Below are 23,834 nucleotides of genomic sequence, written 5' to 3' on the forward strand. Positions count from 1 at the left end.
GGCTCCCTGGCCCCATCCCTGTCCTCCTGTCTCTGTGAGGCTGGGTCCGTGCTGCGCACATGCGCAGTAGCAAAAAGCACAGACCCAGCTACACAGAGACAACTGTCCCTGTTGTACGCAGGAGTCAAACGATGATGGAGGCTGGCACATCCAAAGTAGAAAAACTCCTTATTACAAAGACATTAAACGCAGTGGCAACACAGCGACAGCCCGCTGTTTCAGGTGTCAGCCCTTTCTCAAGCTGTTTCAACTTAGGATTCTTAGATGCGAGGATCCATTGAGGCTTGGGCACCCATCTCCCCAGCTACGAGTGCCACTCTTTTTATCAGTGTACTAATACCTGTTCTATGCAGGGACAGTTGCCTATTATTATATAGGATAGTGTAAAGAAATAAGAAATTTTATTCATTATGTTATTCTCACTACAGTTCCTCTGTAAGGAATAAAATAAAGTAGTGAAAGTCAAAGCTTTATTAGCATTCCAGTATACAGATATATATACAGTATATGTACAGACAGGTAGACACATTGGTATTCAATGAAATTATTGCTTTAAAAGTGTTAAAAATTCGATCTGGTGGATTGTTTAAAATGAATCTCTAATTACATTATGCAGTCCACAGATGTGTGCACAGATATTTCCGCGGTGCTGAGAAAGATCAGGAATTTACCAGCAATTTTAGCAAATACCCAACATGCCTAAGAGCAGCAAATTACACTGTTATTACCTCCTTTTCCCCTATGCACAGTAGGGATGTCACCGGATAATGGCTTACATGCAGAGTTAATCACTTTGATGCATTTTTGACTGATCCCAGCAAATTATGTTTTGGTTCCACTATATTAAACACAAGAACCGGAGATTATCATTAATAAATCTAAGGCACAGCATGCATAAATCTTGAATAAATCAAATATCAATTACATAAGCAGTAGCCAGCATCTGCTTTAATCAAATAATATTTAAATGGGATTTATTCTTCTGTAGTCGAGTTGAGAAAAAAAAAGAGCGCTTGTTGATCACAAAGAACGGTTTCCAGTGGGGTTTTAACGTAAATGGGTTTGGATAGGTAGAAATAAACATTAAATAGGTCATAACGTTATTGTTTGGAAGGCTGCTTGTTTGAACGCAGACCTCCAGTCATCAGTACATTTCAGAAAAATAAGGCAAATCATTCATCTATATGCAGAACACAAGTGAAAAAAAATGTTCTTATGGAGGATGACATTTGCAGAAGTCAGATTAAGCATATGGTACTTTGGGTTACCAGATGGAGGTTCATACAACAGATTCCCATCCAGAGAGTATGTAGATGAAAAACAGAGAAATACATCTTAAACACTAGTATATAAAGATTAGGCGACATAAGGAAAATGAGTTCCACTCTTATGCATCTTTTCTGTTTGTGTCCTAGAGTTCCCTTACTGGTGAAAGTGCATGAACCATTCGAGCCATCCCAGTTCACTTGTAATAGTACTAAACTTAAAGTGGTATAAAACCCTGACATAATATTCAATAAAAACACGGTTTCCTACTTTTTATATGCCATACGGTTCGCATATTTGCTTTTGTGCATAAGTATTATTATTCATTTAGAAATTATACGTTCCTAAAGTACACTTATTTTACTCTGAGAGCTGACTTTGCATTTTATTTATAACTGCTTTATTCATCCTCTAACTTAATCAGAAAGCATGAGAAAGCATTTATGCTTGTCTGATTTTTTTTCAGGGGACCCGGCAGTGTGAAAGAAGGCTTTGTTTACATTTCTCACTTGATACAATTAAACACAAGATAACATTATGTAAAATTCGGAAGCGGCCAGCTCTGCAGGGAGGGAAGCTTTCTAAAGCCTGTGTTAACCCTTAGAATGCAGTTCTAGTAAAAAAAAAATGCTGGTTGTATATAATATGCTGTAAATAATCTATTAGAGCAAAGGAGAAATGCTGTATTTCTTTCTGTTTTAAAGGGAACCTGAAGCGAGAAAAATTATTTAAAATAAACACATGACGTAGCTGCAAATGAATATTACATACTAACCTCACCTTCAGTTCCTCTCAGAAGCTCACCGTTTTCTTTTTACAGTGATCCCCTCCAGTATTGACAATATTTTGTCAGAACTGAAATATACCAGTTGCTGTCAGTTATATATCAGCAGCTGTCAGTTACACCTGAATGTGCAAGGTAATGTCCATGTTTCCCTATGGCTCAAGTGGGTGATATTACAGTTTAACAGTGTGCTGACCAGGAAGCTGTTATTATGGGGTAATGGCCATTTTTAAAATGGGGGATGGAGAATTCCATTGATCACTGTGTACAACAGTGTACAAAAGGGACACAGGAGAGGAGAAATCGATCAAGGAGTAGACTACACGGGAGGTAAGTATGACCTGTGTATGGTTATTTTTACTTTTTATTTTCAGTTCAGATTCTCTTTAACCACTTCTCTACCACAGGGTTTTTCACCTAAAAACCACAGCAATTGTCACATTTAAGGGAGGCAAGGGTTAATGGGCTTAATGGGGGTATCATTTATTTAAAAAAAAACTCACTGATGCTGATCAGTCACTAATGCTGTGTTAGTTATCTGAGATCCTCTCACTAGTGATCTCAGTAACTGTAACAGCATAGAGACTGATGCAATGTTTACACACATTCTGCATGAATGAGCACCGTCATTGGCTTTGTGAACACATGTTCACATCAGTCAATCATGGACCAGTGGGTGCCCGACGTGTATGCAAATCCGCGTGCACACGGACGTGAACGCGAACACGCAAGCGAACGCGCACAGCAGTAAAATAAACAGGAGATGCCTATCTACGCCCCTGTGACTCAGGTGAAGTTTAAAGGGGCATAGATAAGCGTGGCAGAGGTTGTTAAGTGGTTAGGGGCATTGGAGCTGATTCACTAGGTTTCTCTTGTGCCAAAGATCATTGTAGTACATAAGTACTCTTCAACACCTGACCTAGTATTAATAAAGTCTCACTTCACGTTTACCTAGATTTGAGTAGGCATTCCATTGCAAGGCTTGTTCTTATCTGTTGTAGGGAAGTAGGTAGCGGTTGCTCTTGCCCTTATAGCAAGCGGTTGCAACTTGCCAAAAGATGGGCAACTAGCTGTAACTTCAAATTGAGAATCCACTTTACAGAGTGCAAGCCTAGCTTCTGTTCTAAACAAAACAACAGAAATAAACAACAGGTTTTTCCAGCACAAAATCAAATACCGTTTAGTTCAGTCCAGATCATAACATTTAATTTAGTATATTACAATTTTAAACTGAAGTCTTGCACAGCACACTATGAAAAGTAAAGTGAAGTCTAGCATAGGACACTGTGAAAAGTCTTATTTCTCATAGAGTTGCTGAAAAAAAATCCAATTTTGTGTGCTTCTTATCAGTAGCTGTAAGATACTGCAGAGAAGCTCTACCTAAAAAGCCCTGGCTCTCTGTTGTCAAGTAAACACTGCACCTTATCCCTTTTTGTGCTCCCAGAAAAGTTAATCCAGGTTACAACTTGAGGCAGGTAACACACTTGACTGTTTTCATATGCATTTTCTGCACAGAAAAACTGAGAACTCATGCTAATCAATGGGCTAGTTCACACTTAAAGGAGTTCTTTCGCGAAAAAGTAGGCAGTTAAAAAATGTGACAGATGACAGGTTTTGGGCCAGTCCATCTTTTTAAGGGGGATTCTCAGGGCTTTCTTTGTTTTCAACAGCATTTCCTGAACAACAGTTGCAAAATTTAACTGACATAATAGTGTGCAAGTGATTAGGGAGGCCGGCTGGTATCTTGCTATTTTGGCAGTTAAACTGTTGTTCAGGAAATGTTGTTGAAAACAAAGAAAAGAACCCCCCTTAAAAAGATGGACTGGCCCAAAACCTGTCATCTGTCACATTTTTTAACTGCCTACTTTTTTCGCGAAAGAACCCCTTTAATGTGTTTTTCGTGTGCAGAAAAAAACCTGACATTCTGCATAATCATTCTGCACATTTTGTCAGTTTTCTCTATCAATTACATTAGCTGCTGTTAAAAAAAACACTTGCTTTTTTTCATAGAAACACACTTGGTGAGCAGAAAACGTACGCAGAAAAACGCATGCAGAAAACTGAAAGACAAGTGTGTTCCCTGTATCAGGGTTGTTTTTTTTAGGAGTCCAATAAATTGTATTGATTTTTTTTCCCATAAAGTTTATCATGTTGTGGCTAATCTATTAGAGTGGAGAGGAAGGTCTAACTTAAGTTTCGATCCACTTTAGTTTTAAAGGGGATCCACATTGTAAATGGTAAGGCGTACGCAAGAACTGGCATTAAATCCTAATTGACTTTTCTTTGGAAGATTTCCTTCATGTTAACATAGACTGCTGTGGAGTTAATTTGTTATCTCCTTTTCTCTGCTTCAAAGTACCTTCTATTAATCTTTCTCCTTAGCCGTCCCGCTCTATGAAGCTATGTCGTGCAGCACACTTTACCCCCCCTCCACCTCCATAATAATAGAATGGTTCACTAGCCTGCAGTCTAGCAACGTGTCTGAACAGATTTGGCTCATCTGTTTCTACCAGACAACAGAGCTTGTACATGTATACGAGGCTTAACTGTGAACAGAATCTAACACCACTGACAAATAGTCTTGTGGTGATAATTTTTGACTTTTTGTGAGATCACAATACCTGACTTACGTATGATTCAGTTTTTTTTTAAATGAATGAATTTCCATTAAATCTGTCATTAAAGGGGCTCAGAGGAGTGCCCAAATTTAAAGAATACACTTACCTGGGGCTTCTTCCTTCTCAGGGTAGGCGGGGAGGTCCCACGGCGTCCTCCTGGCTTGTCTCCTTCAGCCTCCGCCGGCCCCCGGTTTTCAGTGTCACCCGGCGACACCTGGGCCTGGTGTCAGCCGGCTCTTCCTGATTAAAGACGCAATGCGTCATCATGCCGGCTGCTTCGCATCACCACGGCGGCCGGCGTGACAGGTCTGCGCATGAGCGGGTTTTCAAGGCGATATCGCTATCCACTATGCCACCATGCAGATAATTAGTTGTTTGCATGCGCAGACTAAAGAGGGCGCGAACAGTTCGCCGGCGTACGGTTCCAGGGCGAAATTTGGGTAAAAACTTTCCCAGAAGTTCTGTTCGCCCCCATAGTGCACCATTAGGGTCAACTTTGACCCTCTACATCACAGTCAGCAGGCCCGTTGTAGCCAATCAGGCTACACTATCTCCTGGAGTCACCCCACCCCTTATATAAGGCAGGCAGCGCCGGCCATTATAGTCGTTAGTGTCCCTGTAGTAATTAGTGAAGGGAAAGCTGCTGGTAGACTCTCATAGGGAAAGATTAGCTAGGGTCTTGTAAGCTTGTTAGCTTGCTCCTGGCTGATTGTTATTCCTAAAATAGCACCCCACCACAGCTCTTTTGAGAGCTAATCTTGTCCTTGTGTTTTTTGCTTTTTTTTTACCCTCCTCCCCTTCTTCCTCTCTCTCTCCCTCTCTCTCTCTGATTTTGTCTTCCAGGGATTTGTAGGCTGTCAAAAGCAAGCTCACATACATTGGCCTGGAATCGAACCCAGGTCAACTGCTTGGAAGTCAGCTATGCTCACCACTATACCACCATTGGCCAGGAATTGAACCCTGGTCAACTAACATTACAGACTGAAGCCAGCCATTTCACTCATCTCTTCAACTACAAGAAAGGCCCAGGAGTAGTCTTAGCTACCGTAATATCTATGTTACAGCAGGGCCCTTATTACACTTTCTCTTACAGAGCTATGGAAACCATTTTGCCCAGCACACTTCCACTGCGCCATTCTTAAGTCTGCTTACATTTGTATACAATCTTCAAGTTTAAGAAGGGTACATTAGTTGAAATAGTTACACTACAATCTATGTTACAGCAAGGCCCTAATGACACTTTTTAGCAGCAACTGCATACACAGTCTCTGTGGCACAATCAGTTAGCACATTTGGCTGTTAACTGAAAGGTTGGTGGTTCAATCCCACCCAGGGATGGCCTTGCCTTTTGTGTTCAACATTTGTCCGAAGAGAACCCCAGATAGCTATTTAGCAGCAACTACATACACAGTCTCTGTGGCACAATTGGTTAGCACATTTGGCTGTTAACCGAAAGGTTGGTGGTTCAAGCCCACCCAGGGATGGCTTTGTGTTTTGTGAAGGGAACTAATGTACCATTCTTAAACTTGAAGATTGTATACAAATGTAAGCAAACTGCAGAGTGGCGCAGCGGAAGTGTGCTGGGCCCATAACCTAGAGGTTGATGTATTGAAACCATCCTCTGCTAGACATGGTTTCATTGTTGCACCTCGCTTTATCGCATGGGCAAAACGGTTTCCATAGCCCTGTAAGAGAAAGTGTAATAAGGGCCCTGCCATAACATAGATATTACGGTAGCTAAGACTACTTCTGGGCCTTTCTTGTAGCTGAAGAGATGAGTGAAATGGCTGTAATGTTAGTTGACCTTGGGTTCAATTCCCGGCCAATGGTGGTATAGTGGTGAGCAAAGCTGCCTTCCAAGCAGTTGACCTGGGTTCGATTCCAGGCCAATGTATGTGAGCTTTCTTTTGACAGCCTACAAATCCCTGGAAGACAAAATCAGAGAGAGAGAGAGGGAGGAAGGGAGAAGGGTGGAAGAATTACATTCCCTGATTGATGTATACACATGCAGTAGTTTAGTCCTGCAATTTAGCATTGAATGTGATTTCTGCCCTTAAAATGCTGCTTTGCGTCAAATCCAGATTTTTCCCCGGGACTTTGGGCGTCTATCCCACTCATCCATGCCCCCCTTCAGGTTAGACCCCTTGAAACATCTTTTCCATCACTTTTGTGGCCAGCATAATTTTTTCCAGTTTTCAAAGTTCGCCACCCCATTGAAGTCTATGGTGGTTCGTGAATGTTCGCAAGTTCTTGAACGTTTGCGGAGGTTAGCGAACCTAAAATCGGAGGTTCGGGCATTGCGTCATTAATCAGGAAGAGCCGGCCGACACCAGGCCTGGGTGTTGCCAGGTGACGCTGAAAACCGGGCCCGGCGGAGGCTGAAGGAGACGAGCCAGGAGGACGCCGCGGGACCTCGCCGCCTATCCTGAGCTCGAAGAAGCCCCAGGTAAGTGTATTCTTTTAATTTTGTGCACTCCTCGGAGTCCTTTTAAGAGGACGGTTTCCACTTCTGCTGCATGTTGTTATTTAGAACCTATGGTGACCTCATTTTTTTACATCACTGCAGCCTCTCATTAATCAGCCACTTGTACAAAAAAAGTTTAAATGTAAAATATTAAGAAGCAATACAACAGCAGCTTGTAAACTAAAACAAAATACATAATTAACTAAAAAAAACAGCGTGACAGAAAACCAGTTGTTTTTTATAATGTTTTTCGTGTTTTTTTTTATGTTAGGTAAAGTAACTCTGGCTTTAGGTGAATAGCAATCAATATTTAGAATGTGAGCTATAATTTTTATGGACTTATCTACCATTTCTTCCACCATTCTGATTGCTATTATTCTCTATCAATACTTTTACTGACTTTCAGGCCACCTGATAAGACAGTACTCTAACACTATATTTCTGATCTCATACACAAATATATGCCAAACCTACCTATGCACTCTTCCAGTGATCTGGTATTTTTCTCATGCTTAGGGTGGCCATACATGGTACAATTTTTCACTTTTTTTTCGATTAGATAATTTAGTTTGATTATTTCGTTAGATCGAATATAAAGATTTTTCCAGCATGTCCGATCTGATTTTTCTCGAAAAAACGGGATAATCGTTTTAATTTCTTGATCGAAAAAAAAAATATTTTCAACTTTCATTCGATTCGATCATTTAGATCGAAAAAACAGGATAATTGAATGTTTTTATTGTACCATGTATGGCCACCATAAATCACTCCCCATCCTTGGCTATAGGATTTCTCTTGGGCTGCCCTCATTCAGTGACATCATCTTCCTCATCCTGTAAGACATGTTTACAAGTTCCCTCAAAAAATGAGTTCTTCAACAACACTGCCATCCTCTTCTTTATCCTTATTATTCACTAACAAACCACTAATTATCTGCATGGTGGCATAGTGGTTAGTGCTATCGCCTTCATAGGTCCCCGGTTCGAATCCCAGCTATCTGCAAGGAGTTTGTATGTTCTCCCCGTGTCTGTGTAGGGTTCCTCAGGTCCCCCCGGTTTCCTCCCAAAAACATACAGATAAGTTAATTGGCTTCCACATAAAATTGACCCTAGACTACAATACATACACTACACAATACATACATAAACAAAGGACTATGGTAGGGATTAGATTGTGAGCTCCTCTGAGGGACAGTTAATGGCAAGAGTATATACTATGTACAGCGCTGTGGAAGATGTCAGCGCCATATTAATACTAAATAATAATAATAACTCTAGACACGGTTATCGCTCTTACATGATACAACCTGTGTGTCTTCGCCTTTTACATTGTAAACCTGATGATGCAGGTTCTCTCCCCCACCCTGTGTACATTTGTGTTGCTGTTGTCTTTATTAACTACACCCCTTATCATTTATTGTATAACACTGTGTAATAAGTTTGTGCTTCATAGATAATTTTTTACATTTTTCACATTTTCAGAAAGGAAGAGGCAGGCTTGCTGTGATGTTCCTTTTAATCCACCTCCAATTCTCTCCTCTGTCCCACCCCATTCACTCCCCGTAATGGAGATAATTATAATTGCAGTATTTGTATAGCGCCTTTCTCCTGTCTGACTCAAAGCTCTTGCGAGGCAGCCACTAGAGCACACTCAGTAGGCAGTAGCAGTGTTAAGGAGACTTGCCCAAGAATCTCCTTACTGAATAGGTGCTGGCTTACTGAACAGGCAGTGCCGAGATGTAAACCCTGGTCTCCTGTGTCAGAGGCAGAGCCCTTAACCATTACACTATCCAGCCACAGATGAGGCATTGATGGATCCAGTATGGACATACTTCTGTGCATACCTTACGTAGCTTTGCCTCTGGTCTGGGCATTAATTAATTAATTAATTAATTAATTAATAGAAAGATTATTATTATTATTATTTAGCATTTATATTGCGCCTACATCTTCCGCAGCGCTGTACAGAATATATGGTCTTGTCACTAACTGTCCCTCAGAGGGGCTCACAATCTAATCCCTACCATAGTCTTATGTCTATGTATGATCATGTAGTGTATCATAGTCTAGAGCCAATTTTCTGTAGAAGCCAATTAACACTTATCTGTATGTTTTAGGGATGTGGGAGGAAATCGGAGTGTTCAGAAAGAACCCCCCCACACGCAGGGAGAGCATACAAACTCCATGCAGATAGTGTCCTGGTTGGGATTCAAACTGCGCAGCAAGATGAGAGCTCTAGCCCGTACGCCACCATGCTGCCCAAGACCTACAGGCAAGACCTACATTATGAACATGTAACTGTAAAAAAATGATCTCAGACATCCAGCACAGCAGGAGTTAAAGATTGTGAAAATTGGAGATGCAAAAGAACTTCTGTAAGATTTAAAATACAGATTCTAATCATGTTTGGCAGCAAAACAACTATCATTAAACTGATTAGTTTTAATAATTAGCATTTGGAAGCATGAATCTTCCTCATAAATATGTTGATTTACAGGATAGACATCTAACGTTGGTAATAAAAGATACAGCGGAATACACATTTGTATATTCATAATCCTCACCCAGACTTTCTAACTGTCACACAGGAAGTTCCATTTGGGTGTATACCAGGAAAAACTTCCTAATTTATGCCATTCTGTTCAGGCTTTCTACGTACGTGAGATTTTAAGACTAAACTATTCACATTAGAGACATAGATATATTTTGCTTGCTTTCCATCATTTCATTTTCCATGTTAAAAAAGGCAATCAAAAATCCTTATGTGTATTTTATTTGTTTATTGATTTTACACATTTTTATATAGCATGGATACAACGTAAGAGGTGCAAAGTGCCCTGAACCAATCACACCACTTCGTGTGTCTCAAAGGTGTTCAATGTGCTCGATCTGTACATCTATTTCCTGCTGCTCCATGAACTTATAGGCAGCAACACATGGTAAGCCCATATGTACTAGTGCCTATAAGCCCATATGTTCCAGATAGCAGATTGAAGGTTAGAATCGGGTTGACTAAAACTGTAGCCTGATGGGCTAATGAAATATACATCTTAAAAAGCAAACTAAAAGATTATTACAATATCTTCAAATGAGCCATTGTGACTTTCTTTCTTTTGAGCTTTGGAACATGATCCCTCGGGCAAACAATGGAGAGGTCAAAGCACAGGTGAGAACAATGGAGTCAGGCTGTGTTTGGGCAAGATATTCCAGATGCCGAATCTCTTGCCGATGTATCATGGCCACAGTACACACACGAGATGGTCTTTAGGTTGTCTTTAGCAGCTGCCATGTCCAAGTGTAATCTAAGGTGTGTACAAACCTTTACTCATGAAAAGTGAATGTGCTGCGGAGTTTGACAAGTTGTGCTGGCAGAAGTGTTGCTTATAGGATCCCTGAGGTGACATGTGACATGATGAGACAAACATGGGTATGTGCTGTACATACAGTGCCTAACACACAAATAACTATGCTGTGTTCCTTTTTTTCTTTCTCTGAAAGAGTTAAATATTAGGTATGTAAGTGGCTAACTCAGTTCGGACTCAGACAGGAAGTGACTACAGTGCGACCCTCACTGATAAGAAAATGCAACTATAAACCACTTTACTAGCAGAAAATGGCTTCTGAGAGCAGGAAAGAGATAAGAAGGGTGAATAGTTCATAGATTTTAGCTCTGGCATACTTCAATGAATGTGCCATTGAGCAAAAACAATAAAACAGTTAAAACTTGAAAAGTAAATTTAAACAAAAAATAAAACTGGAATATCTTAAAAAGTAATTTTTAGTAGAAGGAATCTAGATACAATTGTTTATTTAATTAGTTTATTTTCGCCTTGAGTGTAATTTAAAGTAAACCTAAACTAAAAAAGGCAAAAAAAGAGTTTCACTTACCTGGGGCTTTTTCCAGCCCCCTGCAGCCGTCCTGTGCTGGTCCTCGACGATCCTCAGGTCCTACGCCGCGGCTTAGTTTTGTTTTCTGCTGACTGAGAGTTAGCGGGCCACTGCGCCTGCTCAGCCCTGGCCGCCCGCGTCCTTGTTCGCGTTCCCATCAGCAAGAGCAGGTGCGCAGGTGCAGTAAGAAAAAACCTCGTACTACATCTGCACAGGATGCTTTTGCTGAGGAGAACGTGAACAAGGATGAGCGCAGCCCGCCGACTCTCATTCAGCAGCAAACAAACCTAAGCCGCAGCGGAGGACCGAAGGATTTTCAAGAGCCGGCACGGGCACAGGATGGCCCATGGGGCTAGTAGAAGCCCCAAGTAAGTTATTTTGCCTTTCAGTTTAGGTTCACTTTAAATAAGCCTTGCTTCAATTTAGCAGGCATATCAAAATGTTGGGGATCCAGTAGGCATCAAAACTAACTCCTAATGAAGTCAAAGGGGAAACAATACTGGTGTTTTCTTTATATTAGAAGCTCATCACATGTCTGAGGACCACATTTCTATTTAGAAAAAGCAGGAAGATTTGTTAAGTATTAGGGAGTGGCAATTTCAATTGGTGTGGGTGGGGGGGCTTGTGGTCTCATTGCGCTCTTGTTAAATGGAAGGAATTGTACTCCTTCCTGCTGTTAGATGGAAGGATCCACAAGTATATATATATATATATATATATATATATATATATATATCCACAAGGATAAATACCTCTGGCTCAAAAGGCTATTGGCTATCTAGGTTGAAACTCTATCTTTTTTTTTCAGTCTAAAAAGTGTTGCATAGTGAATGCACTCATTTCTTAAAGGGAACTAAGTACCTCTATGTTAAAATATTTTAAGCATAAACGATATGTGCTTTGTGGGGAGCAAAACTGGCTTACTTACCTATGCTGTGCTGTTCTGTAGCCCCATCTATAGGGCATAAATCTTGTTGCTGTGAATGGCGCAATGCCCCAGACCGGGAGGGTTGAGGTGGCCACAATGTCAAGTGCGTCCCCAACCACTAGTGCATGCCAGCCAAGGAGATGAAGTGTTCTTGGCCTTTCAAATGCATGCCAGGAGATGTAGTTATATAGGTGTTTACATTTTCCATCTGGACACACTCAACATTGCATCCACTTGAAACCTCCGTGTCTGTGGCATAGACATGGGGGCTATGGAACAGTTCCACAAAGGTAAGTGAATCAACACTGCCCCCACAAAACACACATCATTTACAAACCTGTGTTAGGGGAAGGTTTGTTTTAAGACCTAAGAGATGCTCAGTGCACTTTAAAGAGGATGCATTGGTATACACCGCTAGCACAGGGATCCCAGAATGATTGCTTCGCCACAGCTTTACGGCTCACCCTAATTTTTTGGATATGTGCAACAACACACTGTTTTTTGTTTTGCTGTTAATGTACCCACTGATTTGCAGGTTGTGGGTTAAGCTTATCTGTGTTTATATGGAAAGACTGGGAGTGCCACCTCCCAGCCCTAACCTGACTACCTAATGTGAATGGTGATGGGATAGAAATTGAATAGTGCCAAGGTGTTATGATTTGGGTACACGATTCAGTGTTAGGCATGGGCTTTCCCAAGTTGCTGATTCTAAGTAGCCTTCACCCAGAGCCAGATCATCAACAAGGCAAACTTAGGCAGTTGCCTAGGTCCTGGAGAGAGTCTATGGGCCTTGTGGATGCTTGCATCCCCCAAATCTTACTATAAAAAAAACCAGGTGATCATCAGCGGTGCACAAAAACTGCTATGATATACTGCCTATGGCCTCATTGCATCTTAATCCTTTCCTCCTTTCACCAAAGCACACCTGAAGGTATGATAAGCCACAGGATACTTTCTGGTATAGCTAAGGAGCTATGGACCCCAATGCAAGTTTTATTTTGGACCCCCCCCCTAAGCATTCTATACATAACCATTCATATGGTGCACTAAAACCTGCTGAGGACAACCAAAGTGTCAGAAGTGCAAGAAGGGGATGGGAAATAGTGTGTTAATGATTACTACTATTCAAAGCATCTATAGAAGTGATTATTACCAGCACAGGACCGATAAAGAGCTAATACTATGGTTGAGGGAGGGCCCCTCTGGCCCAAGGGCCCCGGTGTGGGTGCAGCCTCTGCACCACCTATTGCTACACCACTGGATACTTTCCTGCCTGTGACTTCCAGGGCATGGCCCCTGAAAGAGATTCACCAGTAACAAAGATAACTGGTTGTCCCAGAAATGTAAGTGATTTTTCAAACAAGAGGTTTGAGACAAAGAATCAGGCATAGTTGAGGACAGACAAGGGGCCAGGACTGGAGGAATGGTGGAAGGCTAACAAAAGCAAATCACATGAGGTCTGAGTTGGTGGCTAACAGGCGTAATCGGGTAATTGCACAACAGGTCACAACAGGTGGCAAAATGAGTTGGGAACACAGGGCATGCTCTAACACAGGTAATCTAACAACAGCTGATAATCTGCGGAAGACAGAGAAAGGAGTTGCTGTCCAGGAACACTTTTAACCTTTAGACTGCCACAGACATCTATAGGTGTTCTATATGTGTTCTGTCTTTTCATATCCATACATGTAAAGGCCTTTTAGTACAAAACTACTTCCACCTACGGCAGACATCTACTGTATAGGTGTTTTTGTTTCCCAGTATTTCTTTTCCATGGATCTCTAAGGCCCCATTCACACTTGCAAAATGCAAAACGCTATCGATTTTGCTAGAGTTTTGCTCTGAAAATCGCTCCAAGTGTGAATGGCGATTTTTGGCATTAATCGGCAAAAATCGCCATTCACACTTGGGGCGATTTTCCGTGATCGCGATTAGCGTTTATGTAGCACTAATCGTGATCGCCAGAAAATTGCCTGAAAATGGTGCTGGATACAAACATTTTTTGAGCGATTTGCGATAATCGCAGGCGATTAATGCAAATCGCCCAGGTGAGAACCGGCCCATAGGTTTCTACTGCACTAGCGCTTTCAAAAGCGCTAGCGCTTGAGCGTTTTGCCGAAATCACCGGTAAAACGCTCAAGGCATTTAGTACAAAGTTTTGAATCAGTGCCAACATTCTACTTTTCTTAAAATATGCAAATTCTTCTAGGATGATGCAGAATTATGCAAACGTTACTGAAAATCTATGCAGCTTGAAAACTGTCCAAATGCTTTCTCTGCCAGATTTGATTACTCAATTTTACAATAGATTTTTCATATTAATTAGCATAATTCTGTATCATAATAATTAGCATGATTCTTAATAGTCTCAATAGTCTCAAATGTATTTGCACCAATGACATCCCTTTCTCAATAGTCTCAAATGTATTTGCACCAATGACATCCCTACTGACTAATGTGGACATGTACATGTACATGTAGCTTCGGGCAAAACATTAAATAAAAAAGAGAACAGAGGTGCGCTCCTATGGTGCATTAACTTTATTAATATGAATCACGCTTAAAACAGTTGCACTTACTCTGAATGTGCAAGATTTGCATATGTAGGGGGCCGCCAGCGAGTCGCTCCCACTTCCTGAGCCTGGCCAGGGCTTTCAGGGTCCGTACACGATGTCGGGCTGGTGGACTGGGGGCTCCCGCCGGCTCCTACTCCTTTCGGCAAGCCGTCTTGTCGTTACAACGCGTTTCGGCGCTTAGCCACGCCTTCTTCCGGAAGAAGGCGTGGCTAAGCGCCGAAACGCGTTGTGACGACAAGACGGCTTGCCGAAAGGAGTAGGAGCCGGCGGGAGTCCCCAGTCCACCAGCCCGACATCGTGTACGGACCCTGAAAGCTCTGGCCAGGCTCAGGAAGTGGGAGCGACTCGCTGGCGGCCCCCTACATGTGCAAATCTTGCACATTCACTGTAAGTGCAACTGTTTTAAGCGTGATTCATATTAATAAAGTTAATGCACCATAGGAGCGCACCTCTGTTCTCTTTTTCACATACTAGATCCCTGGCACCACCCAGTAAAAGGAGCAGCACCGTGGGCATTACATCCATTTAAAGGGCCATACCTAGCTGAAGCTAGCGCCGGATACATACTTTTCTTTGCAAGACATTAAATAAACACAATTCAAACACTAAAGGACTAAAGGTGGCCAAACACGATACAATAAAATGATCCGATTTTACAGTAATTCGATATAAAAACGATCGGATCTCCGGAAAAAATCGAAAGCTTTTTTTTCATTCGACTGAAAAATCCGATCGGATTTCCAGTTTTCTTCGATTTTTATCGATCCAGAATGCCAGATATTTTTTTCAATCTTTCTAAAGATTATATCGTGTGTGTTAGATTGTGAATTTATTAATATACACAACCTAGCAATTTTGTCAGAGTTTCCAATCATTTTTATCATAATTGGGGGAAAATTGAACATACTTGTGTGGTACATTGGTCATATTTTTGAAATGTTACAATCAGTCAGAAAAATGTATTGCAATTCTTAAATTGAACAGATATTTAAAAAATTGTATGGTGTGTGGCCACCTTAACTCACACATTTATCCAATCCTCACCTCATTTCAAGCAATCTATCGGGATAAGGAAGACTAAATGACTTATACCACAAGAATACTTGCTTTTCTCACATTCTACTCTTCTCTAAGTTATGACTGTGAACTCAGAATTTCCATTTATTGAATTCTTGATGTATCACCGGCATACAGCACATCACCCAAAGAGGACTTGCAGTTTGTTCAAAATGAGACCAGCACCATGACAATATGAAAATGCAGCTCAACTGACCGAAGATGATGCTTTTTGTCAAAGTGGTTCAACATATGTTCCTTACTTCAGATGTGTTACTATTTCAGATATTATCCCTGTAAGTTTTGTTTTTATGGTGATAATAGCAAGAGTTCATGGACCCAGACACATTTTAGAGCTTATGATATGAACTGCTCCTTTATGCACACCTGGTGGTCTTGGGTTAAGGTGTCAAATTTCTTAGCAGGGGTTAGAGGTTTTGTTTTTGCAAATCACAGAGTGCATTATAAGCTCAGATCTGAGCTATTCTGCACATCTAAAATCCATAGTTTGGATGTCTAAATACATTGATAAACTCATTAACATTTCATAAGTGCAGCCAGATGGCAATTAATGGTAACGTAGAAGCACCCTTTTTACACTCTCTGGCCAGCCAGATTTTTACTGAGGAGGACTGAAAATTTATCTAACACATGGCTTGGAAATAAACAAAATTATAATGTCACCTTGAGGAACAATAGAATAAAAACCTGCTTAGCTTTGCTGACACTACAGGGGGTGCAGATATGCTCTTGAAAGTGCATTTACCCTCAGGCCAAAACACAAAACCATTTTCAGCAAAGAAAACATTTTTTTAAAATAATCTTTCAATGTGGATCAGAAGCGATGGCGAAAGAGCGATTTCAAAATCCAAGCAAGGTGGAGTTCTTTTTACTTGCATGTATTTAACAGAGCATAGCTTTCTGTAAATAATACATAGGCTGTCAGTCAGTAGTGTGGCGTGGCTTCAGCCAGCAAAGCAATACAACCCCAATCTCTGATGTCAATCAGTAAGGAATTCGAGGGGCCATTTTTTTTCTTTTTTTTAAAAGCTATTTTTTTACAAAACTTTTTAAGCACAATTTTAAATAATAGCACCTCACCTCTTATGTCAGTTACTAAGGAATTCAAAAGGCAGGTTGTTTTTTGTTTCATTTTTCAAAAGTTTTAAACTGTGTTTCATTAAATGCATGTAAAAACTGTCCTTTAGAAATGGAACTTTAAAGAGAATCTGTACTGTAAAATTCTTACAATAAAAAGCATACTATTCTATTCATTATGTTCTCCTGGGCCCCTCTGTGTTGTTTCTGCCTCTCCCTGCTGCAATCCTGGCTTGTAATTGCCATTTTTATGCAGTGTTTACAAACAAAAGACATAGCAAGTGATAGGCTGAGAGTAGCTCAGTGTGTGAGTCATACAGAGTGTGCAGGGGGCCTGGAGAGGGTGTGTATAGCTTCTATCCAATCACAAGCAGCACAGCACATTCCAGTCTGACTGCCTGAGCCAGACAGACCCGACAGAGGAGAGAAGATTAGATCATATAACAGAGATAACACAGCCACTGTGAAAATAGGAAAGGCTGCAGTAAGCCAGAGCACATTAGAACAGCTATAGGAACTTATAGGATAGCAGAAATAAGGCTCAAAATTTTGTTACAGAGTCTCTTTAAAGTACCCCTGAACTGAGAGGGATATGGTGACTGCCTTATTTATTTCCTGGCATTCCTACTGATCTCTTTGGCTGTAGTGTTATCTGAATCACACACCTGAAACATGCATGTGGCTAATCTAGGAGTTCAAAGGAGAGGAGGAGTGCTCCATTATAATTAAGTATGCAAAACAAAATATATTGCACTTGCTAGATTAAAAGGAATATGCATTTCTCATAGGCAGTTGCCCATTAGGTCCGTACGTGTGGCCTTTGCAATGGCTGTGGCCAGCAGCAGTATCGGTCCAAGTTGTTACAAGACTCGGGCTCCCACAGCGGAGTTCCATTTGCCAGTGATGTCTCTATGCGTTTCAGGGTGTCCACACCTTTCTTAGGTGATGACAGATGGGTTTTGAGGAGCAGCAGAAGTAGTGAACACATTGACAACCGTCACCCACTGCTTTCATAGCGCAAGATTTCCCCTCACCTTTCGCAAGTGGCCAATCCAGTCAGACTTCAGTCAAACACTTGATCAGCATGCTTGTTCAGGGTCTATGGTGTTGAAAGTATTGGAGGCAGAGGATCAGCAGGATAGCCGAGCAATTTGCATTGTTTAAAATAAAATAAACATGGCAGCCTCCATATCCATTTCAGTTCTGGTGTCTTTAAACATGAATTCCAGCAACAGAAAACAAGTATTTAGTCATTTTATTTAAGCATCTTTTGTCCATATGCAGTTAACTGTTTCTTTTTGCAATTAACTTTTTGCTGCACCCCAGTCTTCATTCTGCTGCCTGTGTCTTGTGACCCGGTGCATGTTACACATGTGCAGCATGAACAGAGCAGCTGGGACAGGAGACATACAATGCTGCTATCATGCAGGGGTCCCGATAGCAGATATCATGCATCAGCGTGGAACAATTAAGGGGGAGGTTGGGGGGTTCAGCAGTGTTGGGGAATCCGGCAGTGCAATTAAGGGGGGGTTAGGTGGGGGAAGCAGCCAGGTGAACGCAGAATTTGCTGAGGGCGAGGAAAGGGATGGGGTCCCCAGGAAAAAATGGTGCATACCGCAATAGAAACTTTCTGGCGCACCATTGAAAACAGGGCCGCTTCAAGTAACAATTGGGTCCTAGGGCAAAATTAGCCTGGGGGCCCCCCAACAGACACCCCCTGACCAAAAAGCGCCATTAGAGGCCCTTTGTTGCAGCCAAATTTCCTTCCTGGGCCCCTGAGCTGGCTGCTGACCCTCCCCCAATCACCTCCCAACTTAACAAACTCTGCAGAGTCCCTGGGGAGCAACAGTTAAGATGGGGAGGGACACCTTGGGGGCCCGTACAGGCTCTGGGGCAATTGCCTATTTTTTCCTATGGTAGCTCCGGCCCTGATTGAAAAGCACGGTAAACGTAACTTACCGTTTCTAAGTGCAACATTCTGGCGCACTGCCAATTATTATCTATCACTGTGCCAGAATGTTGCACTTTAAAACGGTAAATTACGTTTACCGTGCTTTTCAATGGTGTGCCAGAAAGTTTCTATTGTGGCGAGCAGAGGTTATTACAGGTTGCAGTTATTAGAGGTGGCAGGGGTTAAATGATACATTACCTGCTCCTGGACGATCGCTTTTCCTCTCCACTTGTTAGTTTGAATGAGCCCGGCAGCCAGCCAATCATCATGCAGCTTCATTCCCGCATGGTGATTGGTTGGCTGCAGGACTCTTTGAAACTAAACAGGAAGTAGATCGGAGATGGGATCGCCGGGACCAGGTAATGTATCACAGATGCTGGTAATTACATTTTATTGCTTAGGTTATTTAATGTTTTAGGACATTTATAAAGCGTTAAATAACCTAAGTAGCAAGATGCCATTGTCGGCATCACCCTGCACCCCTTTTTACCGGCGCCTCTTCAGTATGTACGCTCCCCAGGTTACCTTTGCCCCGGGGCTCAAATGGGGGTTTAACCAGCCCTTCTCACAGATGCAAAAATATATAAAATAGATGATAAGATAGATAGATCGATAGATAGATAGATAGATAGATAGATAGATAGATCTCTACAGACAAATGTAGAGTTATTGATATGCACACATAGACCAGATGCACTGATTTATGTGAGCATTCTCATATTTATTTCTATACCATTTTTTAATTTAGAGGGCAAATCATGCGCTGAATATTTGTGTTTATAAACTCCAGAATTCTCCTAGTCAGGCAAAGACATTTCTGTGACATTCTTCCTTTTGAGGTATGACTTGGGATTTGTGGCCATCTAATTAGATTGTGGAAGGCAGGATTTGTGAAGGAAGCCACAGTTCAGCTTTGATTACGATCTCAGATGCATTTACTGCTTTGCATTTGAAAATTTGCTGACATCCCTTGCCGAAATCAAACAGAGGATTAATTAAACAAAACATACCTGTATGGTATTATTGAGTAACAAAAGCAGATGGCAGTCTCCCAAGAGACCCAGTTCTAAGCATCTCTACTGTGGAAGCGTATTTGTAAGTTGCAGCTCCAAGCTACCAGACAATTCTCCAACATGGGCAAAATGTTCTTTGTAATGTGAAGAGGGTACACAAGCTAACTTCTTCACCAACACAATTTAAAGCAAATCTAAAGCGAAAAAAAACAAAACAAAAACTTATGATATAATGAATAGTATTTGTAATATGGATAACAAATAGAACATTAGTAGCAAAGAAAAGAGTCTCATCTTTTTTTATTTTCAGTTTTATTGCACCATTTTGTCATATTTGCAGTTTACAAAAGAACCACTGTTGTAAAAATCGTAAAATTTAAAATATATGTAAACACATATAAATGAGAAGTGCTTTTCTTCCTGAGTAAAATGAGCCATAGATCACGTCTCTCCTATGTTGCTGTTACTTACAGTAGGTAGTAGAAATCTGACATTACCAAAAGGTTTTGGGCTAGTCCATCTCTCCATCGGGATTTCTTAGCATGGCCTTTATTCTTTATAAAAACACTACCTGAAAAAAGATTTATACAAGTTGCTGGCAGGCCTCCATGTTCACCAAACACTTTTTTGGCAGTTGGACAGATCTACTGCCATTCACTAAGTGCATTTGAAAATAAAGAAAACCCTGAGAATCCCCCATGAGAAAATTGGCTAGTCCAAAAGCTGTCAGTTTTGTCAGATTTCAACTACTTACAGTATGTGACAGCAACATGGGAGAAAAGTAATTTATGGCTCATTTTACTCTGGAAAAAAACATATTTCTTATATGTAAATGTTTATATATACAGGTAGTCCCCGGTATACGAACGCCCGACTTACGAATGACCCGCCGATACGAACGGCCGCCGACCCGCCGCGATGATGTCACGCAACCGGAGACTACCTCTTCTGCTGCTGTTTTTAAAGCCAAGTAGGCACAGCGGAAGGCAGATAGGGGACATCTCACCTGTTCCACAGTGGTAGAAGGTCCCAGCGTGCTGCCCAGAAGCAGCGCGGCCCGTCCTCTCTCTTCGTTCACTGTCCCCCGGCGGCTTCACATACGTTGCATAATGACGCAATCAGGAAAAGCCCCCTAGTGGCGGTGCCTCCTGATGCGTCATTATGCCACGCATGTGAAACCGCCGTGGGGACAGTGAACGAAGAGAGAGGATGGGCCACGCAGCTTCTGTGCAGCACGCTGGGACCTTCTACCACCGTGGAACAGGTGAGATGTCCCCTATCTGCCTTCCGCTGTACCTACTCTGCTTATAGAATGGGGGTAAAGGTGGCTGGCACAGAGTCCCAACTTAAGGACGGATTCAGGTTAAGAACGAACCAACAGTCCCTATCTCGTTCATTAACATTTTATGATTTTCATGACAGTGGTCCTTTAAGCTATAAAACAGAGCAGAGCTAAGGACCCTTTGCACTTTCCTTTAGTATAACCTTATACCAAGCTGTCTCTCACTGTTTCTTGGCTGTTCAAAGTCTTAAAGGGGTTCTTTCGCGAATGAGGAAAAAAAATAAAAAGTGATTTATGCATAAACTATTAAACATTGTTCTAAAATAGTGTAAAAAGTTTTTTTTTTTTAAAAGAATGGTTTCATCAATACAACATGTAATATAAACAGTGACGGATGACGGACTGGGAGGCTAATCCATTTGTTAGGGGTGTTTTTTTTTACTTTCATTTCACAACCATAAATCCTGCCTACCTGGTTTTCAGTGGTGTAATCCACTGTCAGCAGGAATCACTGTTATAACTGTAACAGCTGAGCTCTGCTGAGCTCCTTAATATGTGTTTACATTGTTGCTAGGCAACCAGATGGTCTGTGCAGGGAGTCGTTTGTGCAAAGAGTCATAAGCTGCTGGGAGAATCAGACAGAATCAGTCCCATCTACACCATATGATTCTTTGTCAGATTCGATTCAATTTGATTTGATTAATTGATTCGATTTGATTCAATCTGACATGTCCGATTCATGATTCGATTAAATTTGAATTGAATTGAATCGAATCATGAATCAGACATGTCAGATTGAATCAAATCGAATCAATGAATCGAATCGAATCTGACAAAGAATCATATGGTGTAGATGGGACTGATTCTGGCTGATTCTCCCAGCAGCTTATGACTCTTTGCACAAACGACTCCCTGCACAGGCCGTCTGGTTGCCTAGCAACAATGTAAACATATATTGAGGAGCTCAGCAGAGCTCAGCTGTTACAGTTATAACGGCAGCGATTCCTGCTAGCAGTGGATTATACCACTGAAAACTAGGTAGATAGGAGTTATGGTTGTGAAATGAAAGTAAAAAAAAACACCCCTAACAAATGGATTAGCCTGCCAGTCCGTCATCCGTCACTGTTTATATTACGTGTTGTATTGATGAAACCATTCATTTTTTTTAAAAAAAAAATTACACTATTTTAGAAGGATGTTTAATAGTTTATGCATAAACCACTTTTTTTTTTCCTCATTTGCGAAAGAACCCCTTTAAGAAAACAGGAGTATATATTTGACCCAAGTTAGTTTGAATAACTCGAAGAAGCTCTTTTGCATGCAACTGAAGTTTTTGAACCTTTTCTGTACTGGAAAACAATATGAGACCCTTTTCTTTGCTACTTATGTTCTATTTCTTAGCCGTACTACACATACATTACTATACACAATATGAAAGCGCTGCAGTGGTTCCGTAAACAAAAGATCAGTTCTGTATCAGGCACAACAGAGAGGTGAGTGCACTTTCTCCTTGGTTTGGCCGTCTGTAAAAATCAATCTTATGCAGTTGGATAAGTGCGCATCAATAATACATAAAACCACATTAAAACAATCAGATGTTATCTTCCAATAAGGCAATTCAATACCACTTCTGGGATATTCACCCACCACCGGGGGAACCGGCATGGAACAAACTCACCAAATATGGTGTAACTTCTGCTAGATGGGTTATAGTGCGCTTTATCCCTAGACTCCTCGGTGCATCAGGGTCCAGGTATCCCAGCCAGTTCTCAGCAATACAGGCAGCAGTACAAGTGTACCTCAGGTTAGAGTGAAAAACACCCTCATAGCGTCTCTCACCTGCTGGTGTCCCTGATGAGTCACAAGTCAATGATGAAACATGTTGGACGGAGCTTAGAAGGGTTAGAAAGCAAACCCATACGTGCACGTGATCAACAACCGAGACTAGCGGGTTAGAGAAGCGAGAGAGACGTGGAGGCAACGGGGAAATGGGAGAGAGCCTGTACAAAAAAACTCTAAGTGTGTTTATACTTTGAGCATGTGAGTGCAATTTTATAATAAAGCTTTTAACTTTTTTAACGGTATAACAATATGAGGGTGTTTTTCACTCTAACCTGAGGTACACTTGTACTGCTGCCTGTTTTGCTGAGGACTGGCTAGGATACCTGGACCCTGATGCTTGGAGGAGTCTAGGGATAAAGCGCACTGTAACCCATCTAGCAGGCATTACACCATATTTGGTGAGTTTGTTTCGCGAAGGGTGCCCTGGTGGTGGGTGAATATCCCAGAAGTGATAGTGAATTGCCTTATTGGAAGATAACACCTGATTGTTTTACTGTGGTTTTATGTATTATTGATGTGCGCTTATCCAACTGCATAAGCACTGCACATACAATTTCTTATCCCATAAGTTTATTTTCACTTCAGGTTTTCTTTAAATCAGATATAGAGATGTTCTTTTGTCAGGATTGAAATCACCACCTGTAAATCATTTAAAAGTTTTTACCAAGTATTTGTAGAAATTGAATAATAAGGGTTCTTTTCTCCCCAAACAGCTGTAGGTTTGCTGCTGGTTCAAAAGCTATAAAGCAGAGAAATGACCCAGAAAATTGTTCCTTAATTCCTCTCTTTGGTGATCACTGCACAGTTCAAGCCAATCAAACAGCCTGGAACAGCAGCATCAAAGCTACTTTAAAATGATGTTTGAAAAGAGATGAATATAAGTTAATATGCTCCAACATTTGCACTATTGTTGAAGTGTTAAAGGCAGGATGCTTTTCTCCAAATCAAGTCAGTGGTCACTGCAATGGGCAATATGCAGACCTTTATTTTGCCTGTTTCAATTATCATTGGCTTGAATTGAGGACATCATTCTCCTTTTAATCTTTAAGTTAATTTTTATGTGATTTTG

The sequence above is a fragment of the Hyperolius riggenbachi genome, chromosome 4, assembly GCF_040937935.1.
Source record: "Hyperolius riggenbachi isolate aHypRig1 chromosome 4, aHypRig1.pri, whole genome shotgun sequence".
In the NCBI taxonomy this organism is placed as follows: domain Eukaryota; kingdom Metazoa; phylum Chordata; class Amphibia; order Anura; family Hyperoliidae; genus Hyperolius; species Hyperolius riggenbachi.